Raw genomic sequence first — 6,688 nt, forward strand, 5'->3', positions numbered from 1 at the left:
TATACTCTTAAGATTACTGAATTAGAAATTATCTTTATTATATAGCAATGATTACTAACTAATTGACAGTACATGTGCTGTATATAGTACAAAGAAATAGATGAGTTTTTCTGCTGACTACATAGATCTTTCTTTTCTCATCTTCATTCAAATTAAACACATGATAAGTGAGTTTCTTATATATTAATTTAAAATGTGGAAAAATATAGTTAATAAGTGACTTACAGATCTCTTATTATATTTCATTCTAAGTATGAAATTCTCTGTAAAAGTAATGTATTTTAGAGACAAAGCTAACAGTAGTGACAGAATTTTTTGAAAAGACTCTCTCTCTCTGTGATATATTTTTCTCCCCTCTCTCTCATCTGTAATAGTGAGTGCATGAGAGCATCATTCTTGAGAGATAATAAGAGACTTATTCTGATGTTTTCTAGTGAATAACAAATATCTTTGTGATGCAGCGGCGGCCTTCATGACTGTCAAGAAAGTCAGATTGAAGATGAAGACAGTAGTGTCAATGAGTCATGAGAGCACTGCTCTTATTATCACATCTTCTTCTTCTCCTGCTTCTTTTACAGTCATGGCAGTAGTCACTGTGTCTTGCAGTGAGATGTCATCTCTTCTACTGATCAGTTTGTCTGTGTCTGATCTGTCTCTCACTCTCTTTACTACTGTTGTGACACTGCCCTCTCTCTCAGTTAATATAGTGATGTATGATCTCATGTGATCATTCAGAGAGAAACTCAGAAAGAGCTTGGTTTCAGAGACAGTGACTCTGAGAAGCTTAATTCATAGTTTCTCTTTCACAGTATATCTGAGCCCTGCTCAGAATGCTGCTGAGTTGAGTCTGCAGAGTCTCACAGTTTCTTTGTCTTCTCTCTATGAGAAGGCTTCAGTGCAGTCTCTGATCAGCACTGCTATCTGTCTGTGCTGTATTAAGCAGCTGAAAAAGAGAGGGATTTTATACATCTACTTCTTCTCTCACTTCTGTTATTTTTATTGCATCTGTAACAATAACTTCTATCTCTCTGTAAGTATTATCTCACAGAAAGATGTTGTATCAGTTCTGATAAGAAGTCTAGATGCTTAAGTAGTACAGAGTGAGAGTCTCAGAGCTTCAAGTATTGATGAATTTCATCAAGACTGAAGAGATCTCTCTTACTCATCTATAAAAAGAGATGAAAGTGTGAATCTCTGAGATGAAAAAACATCTCAGAATGACTGATCTTAAGAAGAGATTAGTCAGCACTGTCATTGAAAATACTGTAAAGATTAATCACTGATTAGAGAGAATCTCACTTCAACTGAAGCAGATAACTGAGATACTTTGTAAGTTGATAAGTTAATATTTTATACATTTCTCATACTCTTCTGCAGTGCTGCAGTACTAACTTCTCAGCAGATAAAGATATCAGTGTTAAAGACTTTAACAGTGAAGAATGAGTTTGATGAGAATGTGATTATTAGTGAGTAGACTCTGAAGTTCTCTTTTTTTACTTTTTCAGCAGACTGTGATCTCATTAGATTAGTAGCAGTCTGCAGGTTGATTAATATTAATCTTTTTATTAATTTCAAATATTTCTTTCTTTTTCTTATTAACTGCTTCAGAAATTTTACACTTGTGTAATCTCATTAAACTTCTAAAAAACTCTTTAAGAGAAAATAGAAGAAGAGTACTACAGAGTCTATAAGACACTGACTCACTATTATGAGATCATCTCTAAAAAATTCTTTGAGAAAAATGAGAAGTCTTAAGCAGTATTTCTTACTTAATATCTCTGATATATAACAGAGCAGTCTCTACTAGCTGTCTCATAGCTTATAATCTCTTTCTCAGTATTTTTCAAATACTCAAGCAGTTTTCATGAATTCTCTGATAATGAATAATCTTCTCATTTAATGAGATATTGAAGCTTGCTGTAATATATTCACTTATTCAATATTTTCTTTATAAGATATTCAGTATCACTCTTGATCTTGATATCATTCAGCTGAGACAGCTCTGCTCTGAGATATTACTTATAAAGCTTCAAATAGAAAATGTGAAAAACAGAATGAATTGATTTCAATTCTGTGAGTAATTTCAACTTATATGTCTGCTTACTTATCACTCTTATTACTGAGAAAGATTCTAGTTATCACTCACTGAGCTTCTTATACAGTCTTATTATCTTGATATTCTTTACTGAAAGTAGTATTTAATTCTCTATCAAGAACTTCATCAGAAGATGTTTTTAATTATAGTATTTCATCTACTACTTCTGAGTGTAATAGATGCTTTTCACTATCTTCTTATAAACTTTGTTTAAAAGTTTCAATCTTACTTTTACTTCTAACACTGAGAAATACTCTATTCTCTGTATCTGTCTGATATTCTGACTGTCTATTTCTCTCTTTGAAATATTGTTCATGACATCACTGAGTAATGAAGAATTATATTTATAATAAGCATAGAAAGAAGATATCTTTAAGATTGCATTCTTTACATTGTTATATATGAATTCAGTGATTAGAAGATGTTTAAGTCAATCATTTTAATAATATGAATAGAACACTTGAAGATGCTATTCTAGTATCTAATTCTGATATTCAGTCTGATCATCAGTCTGCAGATGAAATATAATACTGAGAAGATGTCTTATTATAAGATGATAGTAAAAAGCTGATCAGTATTTACTGATAAAGAGAGATTCTTAATCTATTATTAACAATTTCAGAGCACTGTGATTATGAATGATAATATCTAAAAACAGGTCAGTTAATTCAGAGGCTTTAATCTTTTTATAAGTAGAGATATATCTGATCATCTTTATAAAGCAGTTAATAATGATTAAAATTGAGTCATATTCTTTGACTCTTGTTAACTTTGACAGATCAACTATGAAATTCATTAATAGATTCTGTTATGAGCTCTTTGAAATAGACAGTGATATTAACTCACTATATTACTTATACTGCAGAATCTTTATTCTTTGACAGATATTACAAGTCTCAATATACTCTTTGACATCTATTCAGAGCTTATCTTAAGTATATTTATATTTTAGAAGCTTCTCAGTCTTCTCTAATCTGAAGTGCTCTGTATGAGAATTATTATGATGAATTCTCAATAACTTCTGATGCACTGCTCTGTTATGAGAGATAAAGACTGAATCATTTAACAGTAGAAGTTTACATTCTTCTAGTTATCAGTGACTTGATTTCTTAGTGATATCACTCTGCTCAGAGTCTGTCTCTTTCAAGTTCAAACTGAACTCTTTCTTCTTTAACTTCTGAATTTAAGCTACAGTAGAGGTGTTCCTCTTCTGTAACTTATCAATGAATTTCAAAAGTAGTCAGATTAAAAGATTGTAGATCATTTTATTCTTTATTAATTCAATAATTATAAGACATGATATGAGAAGCTCATGATCTTCAGTGTTAGTTTCTCACAGAGACCTGAGTTCTCTTTCACCTTTTATACTGAGTCACACAGCTGTCTCTCTGACACTGTTTCTGAGCTTTAGAGAATCTCAACTCTCTGCAGTCAGCTTCTTCTGCAGTGATGACAGAGGTTCTTTTATAGAATTCTTCTCTGCATTAATAATATTATAATCAGATCATTTAGACAGTGTATCAGCAGAGTTAAGCTGATCTGAATGATATTAAATATAGAAATCATACTTTGAAAGCAGCTTCACTCACCTGGCTTGATATTCTGTCAAGCTCTTTGTTGTCAAGAAGTAATGCAGATTTGTATAATCAGTAAGAACTTGCACTGAGTACTTACTACTCTGAAGATAATATTGCTAGATTTTAAAGAATTTGACAATTACTAATATCTTCTAATCATAAGTATCATATCTTCTCTGTATGAGTGATAACTTCTTGAAGAAGAAGGTCACTGATCTTCATTCACAGTGTCTTATAGACTCTATGAAAAAGTCTTCTCTCACAGACAATTCATTGTCTGTTTTCTCAGAGATAATTATTCTCTATTTCTTTCAACATTGAAAGGTCTCTGATATCAACTGTGAAAAGATTTCACAGATCTCATTTCTGAATGCATCAGTCTTATACTGACTGAGTAAGTCAGAGTTAAAGTGATTCAGCATTATAATATCTGTGAAAGCTTGTTTCAATTCTGCAAATGTCTGTATAATGTCTTGAGTGAGAATAAACAGTCTCATTTTTCTATCTTTCACACTTCTCTTTAACAGATCTGTAAGAAGAACAGTAATCTATGAATATGTATAGATGAATCATCTGTAGAAATTTGCAAATCTCAGAAATATCTGTATCTTGCAGTATGTTCACAGCATCAGTCAGTTCTCAATGACAGAGACTCAGCTTCTGTTCATTGAAATATCATTCATCTTAATAATATAATCTAAGAAATCAATCTCCTGCATGTAGAATGAGCATTTTTCAGTGTTTGTATAGAGTTAATACTGTCTTAAGCAACTCAATACTTCTTGAACATGAATATCATATTCTTTCTCTGATTTTGAGAAGATTAAAATATTGTCTAGATATACTATGTAGAAGATGTTGACAAGGCTCTGCAGTGTCTCATTTATATAGGTCTGAAAGATAGCTGAAGTGTTACAAAAATCAAAAGATAAAACAAGATATTTAAATTTGTTGTACTTGATATGAAAAGCTGTTTTTCAAACATCATCTTTGTTAACTCTGATTCTATGATAGATATTCTGTATATCAATCTTTGAGAACATCTTCACTTCAGATAATCAATTGATCATCTCATCAATCAACAGTAGTGAATAGTGATTCTTAACTGTTATCTTATTAAGACCTCTGTAGTCTATGCATAGATGTAGTCTATCATTCTTCTTGAGTATAAAGAGTATAGATGCCTCTGTCAGACTCTTTAATAAATATATTCAGTTCTTTGATTATGCTTCTTCAAGATATTTGTGCAGAACATTCAACTTCTTTATAGACAAGTTGTAAAGAAGTCTATACAGTGCTGTTACACTGTCTTTAAGACAAATCTTATATCATATCTTGATATCAGAAAACTTTGCTACTTCTCTTTCTGAAAAGACATTCTTAAAATCTGTAAAGAGATGTTGTGTATATCTGTCTTCAATGACAGATACTACTGCTAATCTTGCAGTGAGAATGATGACTTCTTCATCTATTCTCAAGTCTCAATCACCTGCTACACAGTATATCAACTCAATCTTTTTCTCAAGATTCTTTCAATGAAACTCTTCAGATTTCTCTATTACTGTCTCTTCATCAGTGAGACAGTACTGTTATATCTGAGTGACTTAGTCAATGAGAGAATTATTCTCTCTCAATTATAGAAGATCTAGAATAATATTCTCATCTATGATGTTAACTGTATGAAGAAGCAGACTGCTCTTCTTAAAGATTTCTTCTAAGTCTGTGATCATACACTTCACTTGAATTATGCTAAAACAGTGACATTTCATTTCATCAGTAAATTTCATATAATCTGACAGATCTATCTTCTTTCAACTCTTTATCAAAGAAAAGAAATAGAATATGAAGTTAATATCTACTCTGAAGTTAAGTAGGCATCTCACTAATATCTTCTTATTCAGAGTATGCATTGTGATTGTAATATGAACTTAAAGATATGAGAATTATCAATTCTTCATTTCTTTCTCTTTATTATCTTCTGTGAATATATTTGTCAGAAGAGAAGTTGACTTTAAGAAGATGTCTTCTCAGTTCCTTCTCTTCTTCAGCTTTTTACAATCACTGACATAGTGTTTATCAGCTTCATAGTTGAAATAGAGATCTTTATCAAATCTTTTTTAATATTTCTTTGCAGTGAGTGAAGAATTAAAACACTTGAAATTCTTCTTTACTTTCTTCACACTGAAGCTGTCACAGCACTGTTTAAATTCTATCATTGATTATTTAAAAGAGATCTTGTTAATCTTTTTCTTGAAGAATTGATTATTCAAATAAATCTGAGAAGTCAGATTGACAAGCTCAGTGTAATTGATTGATAAACTCTGATATTATAATATCATTGTTCACATCTTATAAGTCAGCTTTGTGAGATAAAGCTGTGTTTTTAATTAATTCAAATCATCAGTTAATTCCTCTCAATATTCTTCAAATCTTATATTAAAATTGAAAGAATTCTCATTATCTCATTAATACAATGAGTTAAATCACTGTATCACTGTGAAGTCATAATTATGATAATCTTCAATTTAATTCAGTAGAAAGTTCTTGAATTCTTCTCAAGTTATAACAGTATTAATACACTCAAGCTCTCTCTTCTTAATGACTCAAGTAGTTATAGAGATGCCTTCAAGAAGATTAGCAGTGTATATTACTCATATCTTATAAGTATTATACTGACTCAGATTAAGGTGGAATTTTCATTCAAGAGTACAGATAAAGCTGTGAAATTCAGATAAAATGTTTCTCTTATATTTCAGTGAATCTCTGATCTTAATCTCTCTATCTTCATGATAGATGTAGATGTGTAGAGACTGTAGTAATGACAGAGTGATTGAAGAGCTCATATCAAAATATACAGTGAGTTCAGAAATCTCAGATTTCTGCTGAGATAGAGATATACACACTCTAGAGAATGATATAGTGTTTTTCTCAGAGAATGAGGTTAAGTTAGTCTTAGTGCAGATGTGTGAGATTATATCAGTCTGTTAGAGCTCAACTGATTCAAACATGTAATCAG

Source organism: Blastomyces dermatitidis, assembly GCF_000003525.1.
Source record: "Blastomyces dermatitidis ER-3 genomic scaffold supercont1.8, whole genome shotgun sequence".
In the NCBI taxonomy this organism is placed as follows: Eukaryota; Fungi; Ascomycota; class Eurotiomycetes; order Onygenales; family Ajellomycetaceae; genus Blastomyces; species Blastomyces dermatitidis.